The 26,571-nt window shown below is 44.0% G+C and overlaps 1 long non-coding RNA gene across 1 annotated transcript; it reads left to right on the top strand.

Annotated features, from left to right (window-relative positions):
* The first annotated feature begins 9,980 nt into the window (after positions 1–9,980).
* Positions 9,981–23,332, top strand: LOC116957470 (uncharacterized). Its single transcript, XR_012930801.1, has 3 exons — positions 9,981–10,205; positions 20,680–20,779; positions 22,530–23,332. It is a non-coding gene; the product is annotated as an uncharacterized LOC116957470 (long non-coding RNA).
* Positions 23,333–26,571: the final 3,239 nt, after the last annotated feature.

The following is a 26,571-nucleotide window of genomic DNA, read 5'->3' on the forward strand; positions in this document are numbered from 1 at the left end:
ACTCCCCTTCTCTCCACCTTTTCAAATCACTCCTAGCTCAGAATGCACAGTTCTGATAACAAAATGCATACATTAACAGTGTACACCTTGCTCATTATTTGCATATATATTATTTACACAAAAATACGTTCACAAAATGAAAGGGTGCAAAAGGTTGCTCATGATTGAAAGACAGTTAAAATCACAATGAGTTCAAGGAAGCTGGTGTGAGCAAAGTTTTCAGTCATTCACAATATGCTGTCATACAGTCGAATACGCACATCAGTGTATCTGCAATGAGTATTTGTCTCTAGTCAAACATTATACATCCAAATGAAGATACGTGTAAAGGTAAACGCTTCTTTTTTCGTTTTAAATTAAGTTTTATGCTTATACACCGACTCAAAAGGTTTTCCAATTAAATGTAACAAATCAATTAAATAAAATGTACAAATGCAAGTAATCACGTACTACTTTAAAATTAGAGTTTACAATAAAATACACCTGTCAGGCAATTACTATATTCTGAGAGACACAATGCAAGACACTGGCATATTTAAGATTCTATGAAAGTCACAATGAAATGCTAGCAAAAACGAGAAAATCAGGTTATTTGAGAATGCACACATTGTGTCACAGCGGTCAGGGTAGAACATGTTGACACATGATTACAAGGAGGAATGTATTGTGAAGACAAGACTGGAGGGGTGGAATCTTTTAACGCAATCTTAACAAAACAATAAAAAAATTACATTGTACATTATAAGCATGGAAAATGTCATGAACATTTGAACATGATTCGGGACAAACCAGGAGTTCCGAGATGACACGCGCACATTGATCCATCTATTCCTTACTCCTTTTGCAAATGATGACAAAATAAGAAACTGTGCATGTATGATGTGATTGCTGGCATCCATTTATAACATTGAATAAAAGTAGAACTTATCTTTAACAACATGTACACCAAGCTCTCAAGATGAATGAATATTCAGACTACACAATTCGCAAAGCTACCACCCCAACCGTTGGGAAAGAACCATCTGAGGACCCAATAAAAACCATCACCTTGCCATACATAGCAGTGGTCACCAAAAATATTTCCAAAATCATGAGCAAACAAGATCCAGGTTCTATTTAACACAGTACATACAATTCGTGATCTGATCCCATCTGTGAAGGCTGTGATCCCTAATATGCGATACCCCTGCGTCTGCAAACTAAGCTGGGTCTGCGGCAGTAGTTATATTGGGGAAACTAAGCGACATGTCTCAGACCGTGTTCGTGAACATAAGGCAGATCTGAAACACCGTAGGACCAATTCCTCGGCCGTGGCTGATCATTGTTTTAATACGGTGGGCTCACACGAACTTGATTTTTCCAAGACGAAGGTGCTTTGCAAACCCACTGACGATCACCAAAGATTTGTTCATGAAGCAATCCATATTTATAGAAACAATTTCAACCGAGAAGATGGGTACAACTGAGCAATCATTGGAAGGACGTAATTAACCAATTGAAGTCATAACTGGCTGTGATGTTTCCACCCTACCTTCCGTTGTTATTTTCGGCTTTGATTTTGCATTAACAGGTAAAATTTCTCACACTAACAACCACCACGCATGCCGACGTGGCAGCGGCTCTGCAATCCTACATTAACATGCTAATCTCTCACATTAACATCACTTGCCCTGCTTACTTTGTCTATGACCCTTTGGCTACACCCATTATAAACCTTTAAAACAGTCTGCCTCAGCAGCTTTACTCTTTTTTCCTCCTGATGACGATCGCTTGTGTTGTGATCGAAACGTCGTAGTTTTTTGTTATTTTCTTTGTTCCTATCTACGTGACTTTACCGAAAGACCCAAAGAATATTGTTATATTATCAGGTAAGGCCCACTGAGCTATATAGCTATGTTTAAGATGCGACCTGGCCACAAATGATAGCTCAAGTAAATAGCTTATTACGTGGAAATTTATAGCAGCCAAATAATCGAAAATAATATTTCTAAATGTGGAGGGAAAGATCCGGAGGACACGGAGAAAAATCCACGTGACCACGGGAAAAACATGCAAACTTCAAATATACAGACGTCAGGGTCAGGATCGAACCCACGACCAGACGAGGTAGTGAACATCTCGCCACCATGATGTGAAGCTAGATTCCAGCATGCTAGTAATGCCTTTGCTATAAATGCCCCTTCATAAATCATCTTAAAAAATTACCTGGCCTCACTCTTGAAAGAAATGCACGTGATTGTGTGTGCATGCGGTCTCACATAACCTGGTGTCACCCCTTCGCCCGTAAGTCATTGTGACTTTATAGATTCTGAAATCGACAGGTGACTTGATGGCATTTGCTAGAAATGCAGTCAACAGTGTTTAGGAACCACACCTATGATCTTGCCGGCCTGAAACTGTCAGACACTGTATATTCAAGATGTTATCATTTAAACATCCACTCAAAAACCCACATTTTTAAAGTTGTAAATGACACGACATATTTCTCACTTCAATGGCCTATAGACTAATGATTAAGGTGTTTGTTGTTTGTTCAGATAGCCCTTTTAAAGGCAATCTACAAATTGTCATTCTTTTATAATTATTGGGAGTTTTGAGATGATGGATTTGTGTAAACTTTAGTGGATGCAGTTGCAGTAGATCAGTCCAAATGTGATGACAACATGAGGGAAGGTTTTAATTTACATACCTGGTCAGGAATATTGGTGCAGAGTTGAGATATGTGGGAAAAGTTTGTTCGAGGTTAATTATAATATGAAGATTTTGCACACTCTCTAGCAGTACAATGTAAGACGTGAGCATTTTCACACTTGATCTAGAGTATTGACTGAGTGTGATCTTTTTGGAGAAGTGGATAAGTTCAGTTTAACGTTTAACTTGAAAAGGTCCGTACAAATCCAATTGTTGCACTACAGGGGTCCGTACTATGGCCCTTCCTATTTTCAATATACGTCTCTCTGATCAACGATGTCATCTCATCGATGACATCAAGTTCCATCAATATGCTTATGATACGCAAGTGTATATGGCAGTGAAGTCAAAGTTAGATATGTAGAGCCTCAATGACCTCGAAGATTGCACGCGAACAATGCACCTGTGGTTTATACAAAACTAAATGTTTTGTATACAAAAAAAATGTTTTGTATACAAAACTAAATGTTTTGTATACAAAACTAAATGTTTCGTATAAACTACAGAATCTCAAATTCTGTTGGTTGGCATTTAGGCTCAGGCCAAACATTTTCGGGAGGACTAGGTGTGGCTGTCACAGACGCCAGGTTCCGTTTACTACTAATCTAAAGAGCCGTGGCACCATACTCGATACAGAATATGTCGTTTGATCTCCACATACGAATATATTCAGGAACTGCTAGTTTAATTCCAGGGCTCTACGACACATTCGACCACCATTAAGTCATGACATAGCCAACACGGTGGTGTGTATTATTGTACTGACAAAAATCGATCATTGCAACTCGCTACTTTATGAGACGTCTGGAAAAAAACATTATAAAGCTGCAGCGTGTACAAAATTCGATGTTACGTGTCATGTCGGGTAGGGCAAGATCGAACCATGTCCGTCCAGTGCCCACCTAGCTGCATTGGCTTTCGGTTGCCAAACTCATACATTATAAAGTCGCACTCATTACACACAAAATTCTTGCCAAAAATAAACGAGAATATCTGGCTGTTCTTGTCGAGCATTGTAAACTATCGCGTGTACTCCAGTCATCCTTGAACTGGCTTTTGACGTTCATCGCAGCAAATGGAGGGAGTATGGGCTTCTTGGGCCAGGTTGAAGCCCCGATACAGATTGGGCAGCTTTCGGTAGCAGGACCCATCCTTGTATCCACAACGCTGCCCGTACCCTGCCTGTTGGGGACGGACTTTCTGAGGCAGATGCCTATGAAACTCGATCTGGCCAATGGGCGGGTGGAATTCCAGGGAACACATCTCCATTTCCTAAAGGCGGAAGGGGCCAGCCGGAGGGTACCCACGTGCAGGCTCTGGTCAGTGAGTCTGTCTCCATTCCCCCGGCAGCCCAGATGCCGATACCGCTGCGATATCGGTCCTCCCTCGTGACAGCCTGGCCAGACTGACCCATCCTGGTGTCTCCGGCGCCAGCCACCATGGATCGCCACGCACTGGTGGGGGCAGAAAATATTGTCCAGGGGAACCAGCATCTGTTCATTCAAGTGCTGAACACCTCAAACAGAGCAGCGACGGTGCAGGCCGGAACGGTTCTGGCTCACGTTCGTCCCTTATCACTAGGAGCCCCCGGGACGGGGCCAAAGATTGTGGAAAGCATTAGCCAGTCCGAGGACAGAGGGGACGACTCGTGGATGGACCAGCTGGTGGGGCCTGAGCCAGATTTGCCACCCGACCAGAAGCACCACCTGCACTTATTATTGCAGGAGTTCTCTGATGTGTTCAGCTGGGGACAGTTAAACCTAGGATGCACACATCTGTTGCAGCACCACATCAACACGGGAGACGCCACACCCCTGCGCCAAAACACAGATATAATGAGCTCAATGGAAAAAGGGGACATTCTACAAGCGGTACAGGGCCGACATCATTTCTCCATCCTCGAGTCCCTGGGGAGCACCGGTGGTCAGATGGGTCACTGAGATTCTGCGTGGACTTCTGCCACCTCAATGCCGTCACACTTGCCGACGCATATCCCCTACCATGTATCGACGACTTACTTGATGCACTGGCAGGAGCAACATTTTTCAGTACACTGGATTCATTATCCGGTTTCTGGCAGGTCCCACTGGACGCGGACTCCTGGCCTAAAACGGCATTCCAGACACCGCAGGGCCAGTTCGAGTTCAACTGCCTGCCTATGGCCTCCAGACTGCACCGGCGACGTTCCAATGCTTAATGGAGCTGGCCTTAGCAGGCCTCTAATGGGATATGTGCCTAATCTACCTGGACGACTTCATTGTTTTCAGCCGATCATTCGATGAACACATTGGCTGATTGCATCAGGTATTCCTGCGGTTCCGGAACGTGAACTTGAAGCTCAAGCCATCGAAGTGTCCTGCTTATGCAGTCGTCAGTACGCTACTTGGGCCACGTCGTCAGTCAGTCTGGAGTGGCTACAGACCCGGAAAAGACGGCCTGCATGAGGGCCTGGGCTGTTCCCACGAAGGTTCCAGAGGTACGCAGGTTTGTGAGCTTCGTGTCCTACTACCGCCGGTTCATACCCAATTCCGCAACCATTGCGAAGCCCTTGCACATGTTGACGGTGAAGAACCAGAGGTTTTATTGGAGACCTCTGGAGGAGGAGGCATTCCAGCAGCTGCACTCGAGTCTGACAGATGCAGCACCATTGGCCTTTCCGGATTTTGGCCTACCCTTTATCCTGGACACGATGTGGGCATCGGCAGCGTCTTGTCACAAATCCAGCAGGGTCGGGAGGTGGTTATCGCGTGCTGTCCACTTCATGCAGCAATTTTGACCCTACCTGTATGGTCACAAATTTACGGTCCGCACTGACCAAGCGGCCTTGCAGTATTCGCTCCGCATCAACCAGCCTTCGGGCCAGCTGGCCAGGTGGATAGAGCGCTTGCAGGAGTACAGGTACTAAGTGGTGCATCGCAAGGGGACCAGACACGCCAACACGGATGCATTGTCCCGGCTGGCGCCCCAGGGCCCTTGTGCATTCACCACAGGCGGGGCACGCTGCAAGGAGGCGAGGCCGGAGGGAACGGTCATCGCTTCCGTACACACGGCAGAGGGCACACAGGATGAGGTCCAGCTAACCGACCACGACCTGGGGCTGACCTTGGACGATTAGAGACATCTACAGCTGGAGGAAGCCCCCCTGCGAGCGCTACGTGCCTCAGCAGAGGCAGGGGGGAGGCGTACGTTGTATGGGAGGACCTCTTCATGTGGTGGGACCCGGCAGAACGTTGGCGATGCCTGGTGGTTCCGGAGTCACTGCGTCGACAATTGGTCATGGACGTACACTGCTGCCAGCTGCTGCACCTGGCGGGGCGGAAGACACTGGGCACATTACAGGGTCGGTACTTTTGGCCAGGCATGACCGCTGACGTGCACCGATGGGTCGCTACCTGCGTCGAAGGCGCGCGGCGGAAGCCACCACCCCGGGTAAGCCGGGCGCCCCTACAGCCCATCACGGTGACCAGGGTCAACGAATTGGCTGCGTTGGACATCCTGGGACCACTGTCGGTCACGCCACGGGGAAATAAATACCTGTTGGTTGGTGTCGAGTACTACACGAGGTGGCCGATGGCGTGGGCCCTCCCAGACCAAATGGCACAGACCAACGCCGATGCTTTCGTGGGGGGCTATGTCCTTGATAAGAGGGCACTGGAGCGGTTGCTCACGGATCAGGGCAGGAATTTCTCCTCACAGCTATTGAAGGACATCTGCTCTATCCTGGGCAGTAAAAAGGTCCGAACATCTCCGTATCATCCCCAGACCGATGGGATGGTGGAGCGGCTTAACCGCACCATAGCGGCCATGCTGTCCCAAGTGGTGGACGAAAACCTCCACATCCCGTCAGTCTTAGCGGAATACAGGGTGGCCCCGCATGCAGCGATGGGGTTCTCGCCATTTTTCCTGATGTATGGACGAGATCCCGTTCTGCCTATTGAGGTGCAGCTGACGGACATTCCCGCGAAAGCCGACGCGTGACCAAAGGCACTAAAGGCCTCCCTTATTTATTTAAGGGAGGCCCGCCAAGCAGCCAAGGGAGCAATGTACGGATATGGGAGAGGATAGTGACAGCCAAGCCTTTTAAAGTCAGGGTCCAGGCATGGCTACACTCTCCTCAGGTGCCGGTCGGCCTCTCACCGAAACTGCGCCGACTCTGGAAAGGGTCGGTCAAGGTCGTTAAAGCACTCCGATCTCAGTGCATCCAGATCCAACTTGGTAAGTGACGATGGTTTGTGTACCCCACCCGCCTTAAGCCATACATCTCTCCACCATCATCACCGCCATCATCACCGCCATCATCACCACCATCATCATCACCCCTACCCGGGCCAAGGTCGCCGGCTACCACTCGCCGACCTGCAGGGGGTTTGGTGCCCTGTGTTCCCTTGTCACCTACAGCGCCCCATCTGAGGCCTAATGGAGAGGCGACATGACCGGGGGTCGCAGGGGCTGGAGAGACGGCAGCACCGGACAAGGCGACACCAGCACCACCGAACCGAAGAGTGCGACGAGAGGGTCTCCGGCGAAGGGAGCCGCCGCGGTCATCTGCGCGCCTGTGGATGTCTGGGCTGTTACGGGCTCTGGCTGGAGACCCAGGCAGGCCATTCAATTGATGTTGTTGTGTTATATTAAATTGTATGGTTGCGGGGGGGGGGGCTCATGGGGAGACTGAAATGGTCGATGGGGTAGGCAGAACCAAGGACTTTTTTTTCTCGGGGGTGGGGGGGGGGTGATGTATGGGATGTCAGGGGAAGGATTCCCACCAAAAGGAAGGCGGAGTGGGACGGTGACAGTGTAAGGGGGAGGAGCAGTTGAGGAGAAATAAGAGAGAACAGGCGGGAAAAAGGGGGAGAATTGGCGGGAACCGGATCGATAAGGCTGGGGACGAGTATGGACTGGGGGAAGCAATATAAGTCGAACCCCCTGCAACCTTGTCGGCTCTCATTTACACTCCCACACGCATCCACACAGAGAACGATCCCCAGCGTAGCCTTAACAGGCTGTTGGGGCAAGTGCTGTTAGGGAGCAGCGCCCTATGAAGGCCGGCACAGCACACGAGGAGGTGGGTGAAGAGCACCACGCCCGGCCGCCTTTGTCTCCCAAGTAGCGATATTTTTCGCAACGCACCAGGTAGTCATTTGAGGCTAAATCGACCTAAGAGAGGCCTAGGACTGGTTCAGATAATAGCCAGTGGTGTCGGCCATGAGCGGGAATCGAACTCGGGACGCCGGGTTTGTAGCGCAGTGTGCTAACCGCTACACCACACCGCACCCCACACACATACACATGTCCATGCGAGCGCGCACACACGCAAACACTAACTCCCAGCGCAAAGCCCACTCATTACACCTCGACGAGGATCGCTCCGCTGAACAAAATAGCTCTGCGGTTCAGTTTGCAATTGCGAGTTCGCGTTTTAAGTCAATGTATTTTTTATATATATTTCATGAAAGCTGGTATGGAATTACGGGGCATTTGTAAGTTGAGCGATCGTAAGGCGAGGACTGCCTCTATATGACTATTTTACCATCGATAAATGACCGTTTTCCATTGATAAATTGTATTTAACCTCACATCGTACTCATAATACACTGTGCATTTAACAACGACACGAGTGTGTTTTGTTTAAGTTTTACAAATGTAGCCTAATCATTGTAAATCTAAATCGAATATAACAAGAATATATATACCGTTCTTCCACGCTTCCAAGAAACTTAACACAAACTTCAGAAGATTCCCCATGCATGATTGCTTCTCCCTCGTCAATTACTATATTCTGAGAGACACTAGATGCAAGGCACTGGCATATTTAAGATGCTATGAAAGTCACAATGTAATGCTAACAAAAACTGGAAAATCAGGTTATTTGAGAATGCACGCACACATTATGTCACAGCGGTCAAGGTAGAACATGTTGACACATGATTACAAGGAAAAATGCATTGTGAAGGTAAGACTGGAGGGGAAAAACAAAAATGGCATTGTACATTAAAAGCATGGCAAATGTCATGAACCAGGAACGAGACGACACCCACACATTCATCTATCCATTCCTTACTCCTTTTGCAAATGATGACAAAATAGAAAAGTAGTGTGCATGTGAGTGGTTGCATCAATTTGTATCATCTTAACAAAAACAACATTGAACAAAAGAAGGACTGATCTTTGGCAATTTTTTAAATCGCGGGTTCAGAAAAATTTGAAAATAAATACCCATGATTGCCTTTCCCTCGTCATCCTAAATCTCCACACAATATCTATATCATTGGTTCTGTCGGTAAAGTAACGTAGAAAGAAAATAAATTAAATAATAGAATACGACGTTTTTTATTGCAACACAAGCAATCGTCATCAGGTAAGAATGAATATTACTAAGTTTGTTTTCTCAAACTTTTTATTTCTCTCTCTAAATTTGCCAGGCTTGTTTGTCTATAGGTCCATTTTCTCTCTCATTTACATGCTAATTTCTCTACCCCCCCCCTCTCTCTGCCCCCCCCCTCTCTATTTAAGGCCTCGACACAGGCGTTGTTTCTCTGTGTCTATTTGTGTCCCTCTCTCTCTCTCTGTGTCTCTGTGTGTCTCTCTCTGCTTGTGTGTGTCTATGTGTCTCCATGTCTGTGTTTTGTCTCTCTCTCAAATTTATCAATCTTTGGAAGAACGTAATCAACCAGGTAGGGTGTTGACTGTTGTGTTAGCTGACTCTCTGTGTTGCATTGCATTATATTTCTAAGTTTACTAGGTTTGTTTTCTCATTCATTGTTACCTGATGACGATTGCTTGCTTTGCAATCCAAACGTCATATTCTATTATTTAATTTATTTTCTTTCTACGTGACTTTACCGAAAGAACCAAAGAGTAATTCCTGCAGTCACGAAAGCTTTAAATCAAGTTTGAATATCTATATCGACTCTGACTTTGAGGTTTGGCTGCCTTGCTTTTTTCTATTATGGTAGGATGCTTGCCAAGAAGGAAAAGCTCACATAAATGTAGATTTGAGGCAAAAAAACATCAGAAATGTTTGGCGTTATCAGCACGTCGAGACCAGTATATAGTTTGACTGCTTACACATACCGCTTGATGATTAATGTTGACCTGGAAAATAAACGGTCGATGGCCTAAAATATGTTTTATTTATGATAGAATGGAGTTTTGCTTATATGTCCTTTTTTCCATGATGTTCCACAGAAATGCGTAATAAGTTCGTGTATGATTTCACTTTAAATGCATTGAGAGCCTTATTATAATCTGGAAAATAACATGTCAGGCATCTGACATGTTATTTTACAATGATTACAATGATTAACAACCTAAAGTGCATAAGCTCAAAATATGTAGTTCATGTCCACACACACATTGTGTCTCTCGCACACAAGCATGCACGCATTCGTTATGAGCAAGTTACTGGGTGGAGTCTGGGAAGCTCCACCTTTTTGTGAATCTGATTATAAAGCCGGCTTGAATCCAAAGAGCAGAAGAGACAGCGCGAATGACATGCGCCCTACGGCCTGGACAGTGTGAGTATTAGACAATAGGCTGAAACTATTGAACTTAGTTGCAGGTAAATGGTATGTACAGTATACATGCATATGTTATACGGTATATTGTATAGACTCTGTGTGGTTAATATAGGATGGCTATTGTAAATACGATTATATGTTAACAGGCTATGTTTAAAAAATAATACCATATTAAACTGCATGTTAATGTCTAATGAGTTAGCGATGTTAAATATGTTGAAAAAATATATTTTCACTAACCTTGAGCCCTGATACTAGCTTGCAGTCGGTAGTGGGGCAATGAGTCACCACAATTACACGCAACCACACTATACAATCCCCACTGCAAGCAAACCTACTAGAATAGTAAAATATTCAAAGTTATTACAGCCAAATTTTGAGTTAAAGCTTTCGTGACTGCAGGGATTTATATTCTTGGTTCTTTCGGTAAAGTCACGTAGAAGGGAAACAATAAAATAATAATAATTTTTTTTATATAAAGTCACGTAGAAGGGAAACAATAAAATAATAAAAACATTTGTTTTATATTTTCATTATTTTATTGTTTCCCTTCTACGTGACTTTACCGAAAGAACCAAGAATTATTACAGCCAAGGCAACAAAGTAGTGTCGAAATATGTTTTGAAATGTATGTCAGACATGAATATTGTCTCAATACTCGCACTTACACTAGACTTAATGTTGGTTTATAATACATTAGCCCTGTAGAACTGTCTGCGACACCCTTCGATTATCAAACGCACTATATATTAATATACCAATCACAGTGCATATTACCTTCAATGACATTGTGCAGAGATATGGTCATTAACGAAAAATCTTGAATAAAAACGCAGGGGTATACAAATAAGCATGGAGACATGTATGCTTGCAATTATATTGAACACATGGATAATATAACGTATACAGGTTAAATATATAATTCAAACTTTCGAAAAGAAGTGGGATTGGATGCAGTAAATGTAACTTTCATGAATAATGGTCGATGGTCAACAATAACGGAGTGGCCGCTAAGGAAAGAAATGCGTCCGATATACCACCTACTGGGGAAATAGAGCAAATAAATCAGCTGCATTGCAAAATCGTGAAAGTAACGTGGGTTTTGTGAGGTATCCTCCCAGTATTGATGATGACTAAATTAAATGATTACTTGTAAAAACATAGGAACCGAAATATGAAATAAACACCAATAAACTTTTTTAACCATAATCAGCCACGGTTAATCTACTGTTGGATGAAGGCCTCCCTAAGCTGTCACCACCAAGCATTTGCACATGCGCCGATTTCATTGCTGCATCTCTACAGTCGAAGACAACGCAGATGTGTTCTATTGCTTGGCTGTTACTCCGTTATTATTATTGACCATCATTCATCATTCCTTATTGTGATGTGTCCTGCTCAAGCTCACTTACTTTTCTTAGTATATATATATTTTTTTATCATGAATGTTCCCTAATCCGTATGCTCCTATTTTTATCTCTCAATGCAAGTCTAAGCATTCGTATGTCCATGCTTTTTTGCACACTTTTTAAATATTTCGTTACAGTTTTTTACGTGTTAATGTGAAACATTTATACCATGATCAGGCAACGAAAACACCAAAATATATATTAAAAGGGGTGTTATATAAATGTGACACGCTTTCTCCAAAGTTTTTAAAAACGACGTTAGAATGTAATTTATGAGGAATGGATTTCAGGACAAAATAAATAAATAATTAGTGATCTAAGTTGAATGATTATCATTGTTATGATTTCAACCAAGAATAATTAATTATAGGAAACGATTTAAAAAACAAATAAACAATGACGCCATGCTGAGCTTAAGATAAACTCTTGTCAAAATACCATTAAGGTACAACAAGTTGTCTGAACTACAGAAAGTAATTCAAGAACCCAACAGGAAAAAAGTAGCGTATTGTAGAGTATACTTATGGAAGTTTTTGAAGTAGACAGTGTTCAAACGTACGCATTATAAGAGCGAGTGCTTTTGAAAAACTTAACTTGATAATGAAAAGCAACATATCGATGTGCCAAAACAAAGACGTCTTTAATCAGTGCAATGTACTGTACTTGCTCTGACATGAGTCAGAAATATAGTCACTGACACAAATGGATCAAATAATAAAAAAGCACTAAAATGTATGCAAGGGAGCATAGAGAGGTGTGTATGAATTGCACATACCAGTGATGTGGTGTTGACTAAGGTTGTCGCTAGTCAGTACAGGTTTCTCTCATTTTATGTGGGTTCGGTTTGTGTAATATAACGTACTAGCGGGAAGTACCTGGTGTTGCCGGGGTCTTAACAATTTTTCAAAACTACTCTTAAAAATCTAACAGCAGTGCGTACTGACTGTGGTGGTACCTGCTATGATTATAGCAATGCATACTGTGGTGGTACCTGCTTTCACTGCAGTAGTGCATACTGTGGTGGTACCTGTTATGATTACAGCAGTGCATACCGACTGTGGTGGTACCTGCTATCATTACAGTAGTGCATGCTGATTCTATCGCAGTATTTATAGACTCTATAGCACAAAGTACTCACTTGACAGAGTGGCGTGGTGAGGCCTAGTCCCGTGGTGAGGCCTAGTCCCGTGCAGAGCCTCCGGCCTCGCCTAGATTGTCCAGCCGGCCGAGGTGGCACCTTGACAGGCTGGGCTGCTACCCCTAACCCCCCCCTCCCCCCCCCCCCCCCAGGCACGATCACCCGGCCGCTCTGCAGTAATATCTACGGCCTATAGTGGTAGCATCTACTGACTATATAGTAGTAATAACTGCACGCATCGGGGTGGGGAGGGACACCACACAGTGAATAATTAACGTCAGCGTTTAGTGTATTTTTATAGCATTTTTAACGCCAAGGCAAATGTCCCCCTCACTCCCACCGAAGGCGTGCAACTTGGCATGGGCCGTCCCCCCCACCAAAGGCGCATGAGTTGGCATGGTCGTGCATGCGTCATAAATAAATAAATGGGGATCGCACACAAATCTCAATAAATCGCTAATTAAACAAATTTTAAGTTGACGAATGTGAAAAAGGAATAGCGCTTGCTCACGGCGGGGCTTACGGCGTGGTACCTGGCTATTTTTATTTTATGTAAACCCCACCGTTGGAGAGCGAAATCGTTCGCAAGCCCGTGAACACACACAAAGCCACACACAAACCCACAAACAGACAATTTTTGACTTTTATATATATAGATATTCGAGGAATGTATTTTTCTCAATAATTCACTATACGAGATTTTAATTCACTCATATGCGGTTGGACGTGGAACAACATTGTTTATGTGTACTCTATAATCTACTTGGTAGGTAGCTGTCCTGTGTGGTTCATTTGTGCACCCTTTTTCCTGGAACTTATCTGCTACCACGAAGCGAGGGAACCCTGTATGTGCTGCATGTTAGGCTCCCCCCTTTCCAATGAATTTGCGGGAGCAGACACAATACTTCTCAGAATAGAGTCAAGAGGGGAACTCAGCACGTGAGTTATATTTGTTCTAGCGCAGATGAGCTAAAATAAATCACAATTGACCTTAGTTAAATCAAAATCTATTTCAGAATATTATTATAATTGTTGATTTACTCTATAACAGTGTTGTATCAGCTTTTGAATTGCTGATATCGTTGAAGTTAATGTAATCCAAAGTAAATAAATCTAGGGTTCACAGCGTTCTCTTGTAACTTCTCTCCTAACCTCTATTTAGTTACACACTTACAAAATTCCATTCGTTCGTTTCTCAATCCACTGGTCCTGGTGACGGTTGCGGCGGCAGCATATTTAGTTGGGTTGTCCAGACCTCCCTTTTCCTGGTGACAAACTCTAGCTTTTCCTGGAGAATTCCCAGGCATTCCCAGGTCAGTCGAGTGACATAGTCCCGCCAGCATGTCCTGGGCCAGCCCCGGGGTCTTCGCCCAATGGGACGTGCTCAGTAGAGTTCCAGGGGGGCATCTTACCAGGTGCCCGAACCACCTCAACTGGCTCCTCTCGATCCAGAGGAGCTGCGGCTCGATGCCTGCCGTTCTCCCTTCCCACTTACCTACACTAATGAAAGAGACCCCGAGGTACATAAACTCCTCCACCAAGGGCAGCTGTTCACCTGGAGAGCACAATCCACCATCTCCCATATCAAGATTTAATCTCCCGGGAGTGAACCATGACCTCATATTTGGAGATGCTGATCCTCATCACAGCCGCTTCACAGACTGATGAGGCAAAGAGGACAACGTCATCTGAAAAAGCAGCAACGCCACCTCCATGCACTGGATACTCTCCATACCTCGGCTGCGCCTTGATATCCTGTCCATGAAAATAACAAACAGGAGCAAAGGCAAGACGTACCCTTTGTGGAGTCCAACAGCCACAGTGAACGACTTTGATTTAATACCAAGAATACGGATATAGCTCTCACTCCAGGAATAGAGGGACCAGATAGGACACAAAAGCAGTGCCAGTATATCATACTCCCGAAAATTATTTCTTAAAGCCTACAAAGTATACGTAGACTGGAGAAGCATACTCCCATGACCCCTCAAATATCTGTGAGAGGGAAAAGAGATGGTTCATTGTTCCACGATTATGAATCTGAGGCTCGACCACTGAGCGGAGGCTCCTCTCTAGCACTCTGGCATAGGCATTACCTGGGATGTGGAGGAGTGTGATACCTCTGAAGTTAGAGCACACCCTCTGGTCCCCTTTCTTAAAAAGGTGAACCACAACCCCAGTTTGCCAATCCAGAGGTACTGTACCCGCCTTCCATGAAACACGTTAACCACGACACTCCTATACTGTCCAGCGCGTTCAATAACTCTGTTTCTATGAAGGCCCTCGACTGCCGCAGCGACTTCAGCAGCCGTGATGGATCCGACCCCCCCAGCTGTTTCCAGGGCTGCCTCCTGAGAGGAGGGCATGTCCACCGGGTTGAGGAGCTTCTCAAGGTGTTCCTTCCGCCTCTCGTCTATCTCCTTAGTTGAGTTTATTGTTACGTCACCCTTACTGAGAACAACCTGGGCCACGTTTTGTCGACCCCTCCTAAGGCGTCGTATTGTTTACCAGAACATCATTGAGGCTTCCGGGTAGTCCCTCTTCATGGCCTCTCCAAACTCCTCCCACACCTGGGCTTTCGCTTCAGCGACTGCGACCACTGCCGCCCTCTTAGGAATCCACAATTGAGGTCCTGAACATCGTCCACTCGGACTCAATGTCCATGTCTTCCCCTGGAGTGCAGGAGAAGTTTTCCCGGAGGTGGAAGTTGAAATCTTTCTGCACTGGGTCTTCTGCCAGACGTTCCCAGAAAACGCACACTTCATTTGGGCCTTCCACATCTATCTGGTCGATGCCCCAGGTCCGCTGATATAAGTATAAAGTAAATTATTGACCTTCGGCCCAAGGAGCTCTGGTACCAAGTGCACTATGAGCATCCTTGATTTAGAACGTGGGGTTAGTTATTGACTTTCCGTGACTAGCACATCATTTTTATAAATTTCATCGTTCGGGTTCAGATCAGAGGGGGCATTCCTCTAAATCACGCCACTCCAGGTATCTCCATCGTATCCCATGTGAGCACTGAAGTCGCCCAGTCAGACTGTGGAGTCGGTAGGTGGCACTCTGTCGAGCACTGCACCCATCATCTCTAAGAATGAAGAATACTCTGAACTCCTGTTTGGTGCACAAGCACAGACAACAGTCAGAATTTTCCTTTCTGAGACCCGAAGTCTCATTGAGGCGACCCTCTAATCCAATGGGACAAACTCCAACTGAACAGCACCCAGCCGGGGGCTTGTAAGCCCACACCCGCCCGGAGCCTCTCACCAGGGGTTACTCCAAAATATAAGTTTCGGGAAGTTTGGTTCCGGTGCCACTGCTGTGTGTGGAGGAGAGACCAACTATATCTATTCAATACCTCTACACCTCCTCCACTAGATCCGGCTCCTTCCCCCCCAATGTGAGAATGGATGTTGTTATTGTGGCGAGTTATGTGGAATTTAGGTTATTCATGGTTATTGGAATAATGATACTTATTGTTGTTGAGTCATATCGCCTCCATCTAGCGCGGTTTGATAAGTACGGTGTGAAAGAAGTTCAACATACATACAGGACAGAGGGTACGCTGACTAAAGAGCAGAGTTGAACAGCTGGTTCTGAAGGCCGAGTCCTTACTTTGGTTATTGACATTGCATTATTTTGTTTGGTGCATGAGTAAAAGCATCACCGTTTTTCTGCATGTGGCACGGTGAAAATAAGAAGCAGAACACAATTTAGAATAACAATATTTTAAGCTCTGAAGTTTATTAATAGACCCTATAGTTTCGGTGAGATCACGGCGAGGAAGCGAGACAGAGGATATTTCTTCGTGTAAAATATTTTCTAATTGTTCTTCTCCTTTCATATGACTGATGTAGATGCAGAGCAACAACGACAATTTGACATTCAGGTGGTGCAGCTATGTAACCGCGTCAGAAACAGTGGAGTGTATCGCTGTAATGTCTCCTTCAAATTTGTGGGTGGGTTATTGCTTCGTTATATGTTGTATGGTCTGTTCTGGATGACCGCAATAGTACGCTGGATAATTTTAAATGTTCCATTTGTGCATCAGGTATCCGCATCTGCCATGGTTTGTGCGAATGCGAATTAGCAAGGACCATGAGCTTGGTGGAAGCTCAAACCTAGGGATCTTCTGCATTAGGTCTTCCACAAAGTGTTTGTTAGGGTTAGTGAGTTTTTTTTTTTTACTATTCAGCTCTACAAGCTTAATCAGGGTTGAATTAGCATTGTTTAAGGTTAAGCGTATGGGTCCATAAGAGCTGGCGTGACATCAAGTGATGATGAGGAGTGTTTTTGAGGTCCTGGTGAATGGTAAGGTGACTGTTTTCCTCTTTTGCAGGACTTCCCTGAGGTTTGCAGTGTTGTGGTGGATAGGTGGGGGAGAGATGTGTGACAGCCCGTCCAACTAGGATATGGGGGTCGACTTACGGGTTCCAGTGATACACCACATTTCAGTGTTTAGTTAGACATTGACATGTCGAATGTGATTACTTCTGGTCCATACCACTACACAATATTCTACTACAGAGTACACAGAGGCCTTCGTTGATGTCTGTAGCACTGGAGCTGATGCTCCCCAGCTTGTGCGTGCCAGTTTCTGGACCAGGTTTATCATTGTTATTGGTCTTAGCAACTACTTTTTTCAGGTGGTCAAGGAATGTTAGCGTAAGGATCAGCTTCAATCCAAGATAGGTTGGAGTGGGGTCGTGTCGCACAGTGTTGCCACAGAAGGTCACTTTGAGAGTGGGCTTGGTGCTCCTATTATCAATATGAAATGAGCCTCTATTTCTGGAAATATTTTTCCATGGTGATTAGGTCTTTGTTCAGAGTAGATTTGAGCTTTTTGAAAGTGACTGCTTGAGTTTCGTGACTTGGTTGGCAGCATGTCACTGGTGTAGACATTGAAGACCTTTGGCGCGACTAGTTAATCTTGTGGTAATCAATTTGTAAGGAACCAGGATGAGATTACTTTGTCACCCATATAGACACGCAGTGAGCTATTAATCAGCATCATCCATATTAGGAGGATTGTTTGAGGCAAGGAATGGTCCTTGTGAGCTTCAACATCAAGTCCTTAGTTTCGATTGTGTCGTAGGCCGATGCAAAGTCCACAAATCTCGCTTGTTCTTCAGGCATCACTGATTCAACGAGGGGTCTCATCCTCCGGAGGATGATGCGTTCCAGAAATGTATGGGTCGTGCACAGGAGTAATATTAGCCTATAGCTTGAAGGGTCATCGGTTGGCCTTGCCCGGTTTCGGTATTGCAGTGACCATTGCCTCCTACCATGCTTGTGGGATGTGTTCAGTTTTATTGGATCTGGTGTACAGGTTTTGCAGGCCATTGGAGTCCTCTAGGGCCTAAGTGATAGAGGAATTCGGGTGGGGGGGGGGGAGTACCATCTCTGCCAGCAGCCTTGCCTTTCTTTATTTCAGCCAAACGCCCCGCTCACTTCCTGTGTGCTGATGGTAGTGGAGTCTTGTGAAGAAATGGAGGCCATTGTCGAGTGTAATTGGCGAGGAATCTCTCGCTTGGTGTTTTTTCTGAGCAGTATTTTTTGTTCTCCGCTAATTTAGAGACTATAGAGTTGGGCAGGACTCCTGCAGTCTGTTATTTTGTTGGGTTAGCAGTACCCAGATGTCGTAGTAGGGCCCAGGCACGGTGGCTGGAGCATTTGAAATCCAGGCTTTCAACGCACTCAATCCACCGCTAACGTTTGGCTGAGTTTAAAGACTCTAGCAGGGCCGTTTGTACCTGTGGGCTGCCCTTTCCACCCTGTGGACTAGTTGTACTGTCAGAACAGGTCCTGGGTCTCTTTTATCCAGCAGGGAGTGTATTCTTTTCAGAAGCCACGGAGGATGCTTTTCTTGGCAGCTGCAGTAAGGAGGCCAACATAACAGTGATAACATTCTAGTGTCACGGGAATTCGACTCACCACTCTTTCTACAGCCTCCATATAGTGGTCCCAGTCAGTGTTGACCATGTTCCCCCTTGGTAATCGTTTTGACAGAATTTCGGGGATTTTGATGCCAATGTGGGTGATTATGAGTCTGTGTTGACTTTTTGGGTTGCTTGGGAGTTTTTATGGGATGTGTGAAGTGTGTTTCCAGTTTGATCTTTGGAAATTTCTGGTGGGGTCCAGGCTATAGTGGTATTGCCAATGAGCAGAATGGAAATTTGCTTGCTGCTTGGGATCGAAAACCAGGTGCAGATCTCCTTCAGATATCTGGTCGGTGAGGTCTTCACCGTCAGCCTCATCCGCTACATAGCCCTACATCGTATTTTAGCTGTTAATGTCACCAACGTATAGGGCTGCGATTGGTACACTTGGGAGAGCTAGCTTTGTCCATTTTGAATTAGGGGCTGTGTACACGTTGGTGATTTTCAGCTCCCCTATTTTGATGCTGGTGCTGTAGATGGCTTCTTGTTCAGTTGGCGAGAAGGCATAGAACTCTGTGATGGTGTTATTCACATATATGGTCAAGCCATATTTCGTGTGGTAATGGCTTGTCGTGAGGTTGTATCTATGGATGATGTAGTGTCTGGCATGTAGGTTATCTAAGACATGGGTTTCTTGGAGCCTCAGGACATCAATTTATTGGGTTTTCATTATGATCGCGAGATACAGTCTGTTTCTCCTATAACACTTTTTTTCATAATGCGAATTGGATGTAATGCGATTGAGTGAACAAAACTAGGTCACACAAATAGGAATAAGTATGGCTGCCTCGGCATAGCATCACATAAGGTGGGGTGTTCCTGGATGCTTCCAGAAGCTACCCACGTGCCTCCATCTTTGTTTAGCCTGCATAAGCATTATCTCACATGTTATCAATGACTGTGCTTTTCCCTAAATTATATATTATTTATTATAACACAATTTTGCCATAAGAATGCAACTATCGCGTTTTAGAATAAAAGACTACTCTCACATCACCGAGGAGAGTCAGTCAATATTCAGTTGGAGGATCCTTGTCCCAGGGCCTATCTGGTGCTTTGTTTGGCCCTTAAGAGGGCCATTGGCATGGCTTTTGTTTTCTTAGCTCTTTCGGTAAAGTCACGTTGAAGGGAAACAATCAAATAATAAAATATATATGAAACAATAAAAATTCTCACGACGTTTCGACCATAACACAAACGTGACTTTACCGAAAGAGCTAAGAATATGAATTACTGCAGTCATGAAAGCTTTAAATCAAAAAATGGCTTTTGTTGTTGCTTTAGAGACGAGCAGATCGATGATCGATGTTTGGTCACTGCATTAATGATATTCGTCGTGATTTCTCAACTAACGGAGTGTGCCACATGAAGGCTGCAATCTTCCTCTCAATTGATATATTCGTGGTACTTTATTTTTGCAATCTCAGAACAGTTATTCAACTTTATAAACTATTTCATAATGTATACGTATACATGGGGCTTATATTAAACGACTACATCAGTTGCAACTGAACAAATGTCTCCAGTTGCTTGTGGTATTATACATTTAATATTCATTTATGTTTTCTAGAATCCAATAGATTGTATGTGGCCATTGATAGAAACGCGTATCTAACACCATCTTGCTCTCATGATCGGCTTGGCTTCTAAATTGACCCTCATTTGGAGGCAGCTGTGTGCTGCGATTGCTTCCTTTGTCTCCATTGTCCACCTCAATAATGCTCCGTCTGCCTTGTTCCCAACGTTCTCTCCCTCCTCAGTTTTTTTTTCCATTTCCTCAAGAATTGTTCATCAACTCTGTATAGATGTTTATATTAACGTATACTTAGATGCTGTGTACATGTATATGTTGTTGTAATAACCCTTAGATGAAGCTCTGTGAGTCAGTAAACCCTTGCATAGTTCACAATTATCTGAAATGAAGTTGCTTTGTAGAGAATGGTGAAAGTTATTCATCGTCTGTCTGGTTTGTTTATGTTTTCAAGCTGGACATAATGCAACTCCACCTCACTCTCACACTTGTCCGTCTGTAAAGAGGGACAGGAAGAAGGTTCCAGCAGCCCTTGTGCTCTGAACACGTGAGAGGTGAGTCCATGAGATAGTCAACTCCTGGCACTTGCATCGTGTAGATTTATAATTCTACTGGCATCACGATTGGAATTTCTCTTTAGTGTAAATGGCATGTTTATTCATACACTTTTAGGAAACACAATTGAAAAGTGTAATAAATATTCACGAATTGATCTTTATTTTGGATGTAAAGCATTCTATGCATATCGAAATTGCTATGCACAGTTTTAAAGTGGACTAGGCTTTGGAAAAAATACTGTTCTTATCTTATATTTACGTAGAGCTTTAATCCCAGACGCTTTACAAGGGTTATGAGTGGTACAATTAGGGGAACTAAACGTGGTATGCTGCATAGGGATGGGGTATAGGGAAGGTAGTTAGCGAGTACCGGAATTACGGAGTGCCTAGGGCTTAATACAGAATTAGGGAGCCTGCAGTAAAACATGCTTACATACGATACTGTGGATATGATTATCTTACAAGCAGACCTACGCCTTTTTTCATTCAAAGAATAGTATGCCATTTTGTGCTAGCACGCGGATCGCATGTTACAGAATAAATGGTTAAACCCTCGGTGCTGCCACCAACACCCTAAACATCGCCTCACCACCTGCATGAGGCAACGCCTAAAGGACCATGCTCTCATTTCCAACACCACAAGTGACGGCACATCGATAATAATCGTCATTGTTAGTCATGTGATAGTAATCAATGTATACAAGCTGCCGACAAGGAATGGCCATCATCACCTCAGCAGCCACTGTCATGGATAATGTACACCATCATATAGAGGTAATGTAATGTACAATACATTATCCCTATGTGATCGACTGACCCCAATGTAAGTGTATATTTTAGATTGGAGCAGTGCCTAAGGCCATCCTACTGTAGCACTGGAGCACACAGTATATGCATGTGTGGCCTCGCTCTAGCCAAAGTTAATCTGGCACCAATAACGTTAACTTCCAGATCATGATCAAAGTTCTTGATGCCACCACACCTTAATACCAACGTTTTTAACCTTTGCCAGATCCTGCAATTACAGAGTAGTCACACGATCTCTAAGATCTGCTCTCATCGTTTCGCACCATCTGTCAACTCCAAGCTTCACACCACTTTTTCCGTACATGACCTTGGCCCCACGCCAGCACACCCCTTCCTACTTTCTCTAGTGGGCCAGTGAAGCTTTGGCTAAAGACCGACTTTTACCAACATTTGCATTGGGAAATGACGTGCAGGCTAAAACTTTGTCAAATTTTAAGTTGATATTGGGAGGAAATAAGTTGCACACCACAGGGAATGAAAACCGGGTATGGGGCTGGAGCACAGGAGCTGAGCAGGTTTGATCCATTAGCTATGGTGCCATGGCTGAAGTGCTGCTTGTTATAGCACGGCAAGTTCAAACATTACCCATTAGTGTCATGAGAAAATCGGGGCCCGTTGAAGGAATGCATTTGGTGCTGTGATATTCTATATTTTAACATGCAATCACTTAATCAAGTGTTTAAACATTGAAAATGTATACTTATCTCATTTTTAGGATTAAAAACGTAGACAAGCATGGTAGGTATTTGAAAATGCTTCATTTTGAATGTATCACATGTTTTACATTAAAATAGGTGATAAACTTTGGTTATTCATCTGAACATTTCTTACTCTCATTTGATAAAAACAACATTCAATGTTCAACTAATTTACTAAATCTATTTGTATTATTGTTAAATATTATGTTATTAATTAAGAACGGTATATGTGTGTATTCAAGGCTATGTCGGAAGAGGAGGAACACGACATTAAAGCTCAGGATGAGCTTGCCAAAGTAATGACAGACTTAGGTCTTAATACAAATTACTGGATTCCAAAACTGCGAGATATTTTACATATCACCAATGTACAGGCATTGCAATATTTTGGCCCTGAAGAATTTGAAACAATAGAACCACATTCCCGGCTTCCATGGGAGAAAAAGGCATTGTCTAAGTTAGTGGAAATGTCGGGCAAAGAAGTTGTATTAAAGCAATCACAAAAATGTGATCCAATTGGAAATGAACAGAAGCATGATACACCAACAAAGCAGCATCCAGAACAAATGCAGCAGAAAAGATCAACTCACATTGGTGAGGCCAAAATGGAGGATGAGACAGAGCAGCGACTGGAATTGAAAGGAGCAAAAGAAAATCCATTGTGTGACAAGAGCCATTCCAATGATATGGAAAGTACTTTTCTCAAGCAGTTAGATTTAGCAAACATTTCTACTTTACATGGAACTGTATCACGTCAAATTTGTTTACAAAATGCATCTAAAGGACTTGCTTTAGAGGGGGTTTATAAAACTGGTCAAATAAATGCTAGGTTACAGAAAAGAGGCAAACTCGTAAACATCCCAATGTCGTTTGATCTTGCTGGCCCAGTACATCAGCCAATGATAAAACAACAAGAGTTTTCATCCTCTGAAGAGGAATCAATATTTGATACAGCAGTGGAAAAAATTGGATTCAATACCATAACCACAGGTTTCCTACAGGCATTGAAGGAAGAAACCACCTCACAGCATAGCAAGGCATTATACACTGAAGAAAAGCAACGCGAAAATCCCAATTCTTCCCGAATTCATTGCGCCAAATACCTGTACCTACCACTCGCCTCAGGAAGTCTTGACTTTGATAAACTCAAGCTCTCTGATGAGGCGTTGGAGGAATTACAAAGCATTGAAAGCACTTTAAAATCCGTCAACGATGCTTTTAAAACACGTGTGCTAAAAAGCAGGTTAGGGAGTTTTTTTGAGAACTTTGGCTCTCATGTCCACACAGGCCCTATCCACTTTGGTGGGATATTTAAGTGGAAAGCATCAACAGAGGACATCACCTCAAATCAGAAAAATGAACAAAGAAATATACTATCGGAGGCAGTGGAAAGGTATTCCACTTCTGCCTACAACAGCAGTGGCTGTGCAGGTGGCGTGAGCATGATGGCATCCAACTTTATAACGGAATTTTCTGAAAAATACAACGCTACACTTCTGAGTAAGGTGACATTTTCCGTAGGTACAATAGGTGGGCCCCCTGGCATTTGTTCTCTTGAACAATGGAAAACTGACATTGTTTCCAATGCAAAAATGTGGTCTGTCATTGACCGAGGCACATCATTGGTTCCAGTGTGGGACATTGTCACGTTTAACCACGAAAATGATTTTGAAAATACTTTGATAGCTAACAGCCTCAAGGAGGCATATACGCTTTTGACGAACCCAATTCCCAATTGTCGTGTTGAGGTCTCTGCCAAAGCTGAAGCCCAGTCAGTAATGCAAGATATTAAACATTGGCAAGAATCTGACGTGGAATACAATTTACAAAAGATAATTGATTTGAAACAGAAGTTACATGATGAAACAAAAAACAATTTTATTTGGGTAAACACCTGTTTGTCTCACCCAGCTCTCCAATCATTTTTGTCAAATATTATTACAGCACCTGCCAATACGGTAAAAATAAAAAAGCTTATGCGCTCTATTATGGAGCCAAAGTGTTGTGAGGTTGACAGTTTTCCACAACTCGCCTCCGTTATGCAGTGGCTTAATGAGTCTGAAGGAGTCTCTGCTCAGGTATCTGACTTTAAAGATCTCGTGAATATCTTAACAAAAGCAAAAGAAAATTTAAAAGAAGTTGAGTTTTCAACAAAGTATTCAGAAATAATTGAAAAAAGAAACAAAGAAATCACGAATTCATTTAATTCATTCTGTCAATCACTGAGAACATCAGAACTTATCGAACAAGAACTACTCATAATTTCAGTTGCTTCTGGTGTCGGATATTGTGTAAAAGAAAAAAGATTTCAGCGTCCCCTGCATTATGACAACATTGCCCATCTTCAACTTACACTTGAGTCAGCTTGCGGAGAGTCCTCAAGTACATGCTGAGAGTACACGCTCTGGTTTGTGCATTGTCTTCATACTGTTCGCTTTTTGACATTCTATTGTCTGACACTGGTGGGAGTAGGCCATAAAGAAGGCTGTGTGGTGTAGGCCAATCAGTTTCAAAGACAATGAATATGTTATCAGAGCATGTTTGTTTGCATGTTCACCACAAGTTCTGTATGTGTGTTTAATGCAGACTTGATGTCTTGCGAAAGGTATATATTTTGTGTGTTAACATTTTAATAATTGTTTTATTGCCAGAAAGGGTAAAACCTATTCTTATTTTTTATACTTTGATTCTGGCACAAATGTCCCATGGTATAGCTGCTCACCCAGAGCTATACTTGCTCTGATAGTGCATTGTCTTTGTACTATATTATTGGTTCTTTCGGTAAAGTCTTTGTACTGTTCACCTTTTGGTATTATCTGGTGTGACACTGGCAATCTTGGTCACAAAGAAGGGACCGTCCATAAATGACGTCACACACCTGGGGGGGGGGGGGTAGACATTTGTGACGATGTGTGACGAGGGGGGGGGGTTGAGAAATGTGACGTCACATAAAAATGCGCAACTTTAAAAAAAATAGACAACACATTCTACTTAATTAAATAGACGTTTTAATAAATGTTTTCTCCTACAACATCAGAGTGCAGCGCCACATTGAATACGCATTACAATGACAATAGTTTAAAGCGATTTGAAGCATGTTATATATTTTTTGGGGGGGGCAGAGTTTTGTGACGTGATATTTGAGGGGGGGTCTGACCTTTTGTGATGCCGTGTGACGAGGGCGGGGGGGTCAAAAATCGTAAAAAAATCTCGTGACGTCATTTATGGACGGCCCCGAAGACTGTCACTGGTGTAGGCCAATCAGTTTCAAAGACTGCATATATTATCAGAGTATAACGGTGTGTGTGGGTTAGCACTGTCGCGCGTGGGTGAGTCGAGGTGACTGAGGTTACATGAGGTAAGGAGGGGTGGTTTGGGGGAGAAATTTGTGAATTTTAATGAGCGTGACGCATGTTCGGTGTTCATCGGGGAGGGGGGTGGTCGACGTCCGTTGGGTCTGGGGGCTCCCGCGGGGGGGGGGGGGGGGTGCAGAGGTTGCGGTTGCCTTTGGCCCGGGGGCCCATGTGTTTTTCGCATTGGTTGGGGCGGTCGGCGTTCACCCAGGGAAAGATGGATGATCGATGCTCGCCGCCACAAGGGGAACTCCTGGAGCGTTGTTGAAGACGCCAACCAAGTCCTGATACTATAGTCATGTGGAGTCACTGCATGCGTTGAGTTGTTCAACGTGCGGTTGGAGGCGCCAGCCAAGACCAGAGACTGTAGCCACGTGGAGTCTATAGAGCACTATAGAGATCGCAAACTCTGTGACCAAAACAGCGGACGTGTCAGGTTGTTCATTGTGTTGTTGGTGGCGCCAATCAAGTCCTAATACTGCAACTCCGTTCGTTGAGTTCTTTGGAGCGCTGTTGATGGCGCCAACCAGGTCCCGAGACTGCAACTGCTTTGAGATGCTCAGGGCACTGCTGAAGCCACCAGCCAAGTCTTGAGACTGCCGTTATGTACCCTGGACGTCAACTGCGTTGTTTCGTCACCCAAGAGTGGATCGTGCGTCGTCGCATTTTTCTGTATGCTTAGTCCCCACGGTGTTATGTAATTGTTAACACGTGTGGGAGCTGTGAAGATATGTTTTCGAGAATTTGTATTAGTTGGTTGTACTCGGTGTTCTGTCTTTGTCGACGAGCGTTGGTGCTGTGTAGATGTTTAGAATTTTTAAGAATTGGTTGTACTTGGTTGAGACATTATTATCCATCACTGTTTGATTCGCGTCTTTGGACAAAGTGTCTCAAGGCATAGTTAATACTTTCTAAATCTTGTTAAGATTAT

This window comes from Petromyzon marinus, chromosome 75 (assembly GCF_048934315.1).
Source record: "Petromyzon marinus isolate PM22_M1 ecotype Great Lakes invasive population chromosome 75, UKy_Petmar_22M1.pri1.0, whole genome shotgun sequence".
Lineage (NCBI taxonomy): Eukaryota > Metazoa > Chordata > Hyperoartia > Petromyzontiformes > Petromyzontidae > Petromyzon > Petromyzon marinus.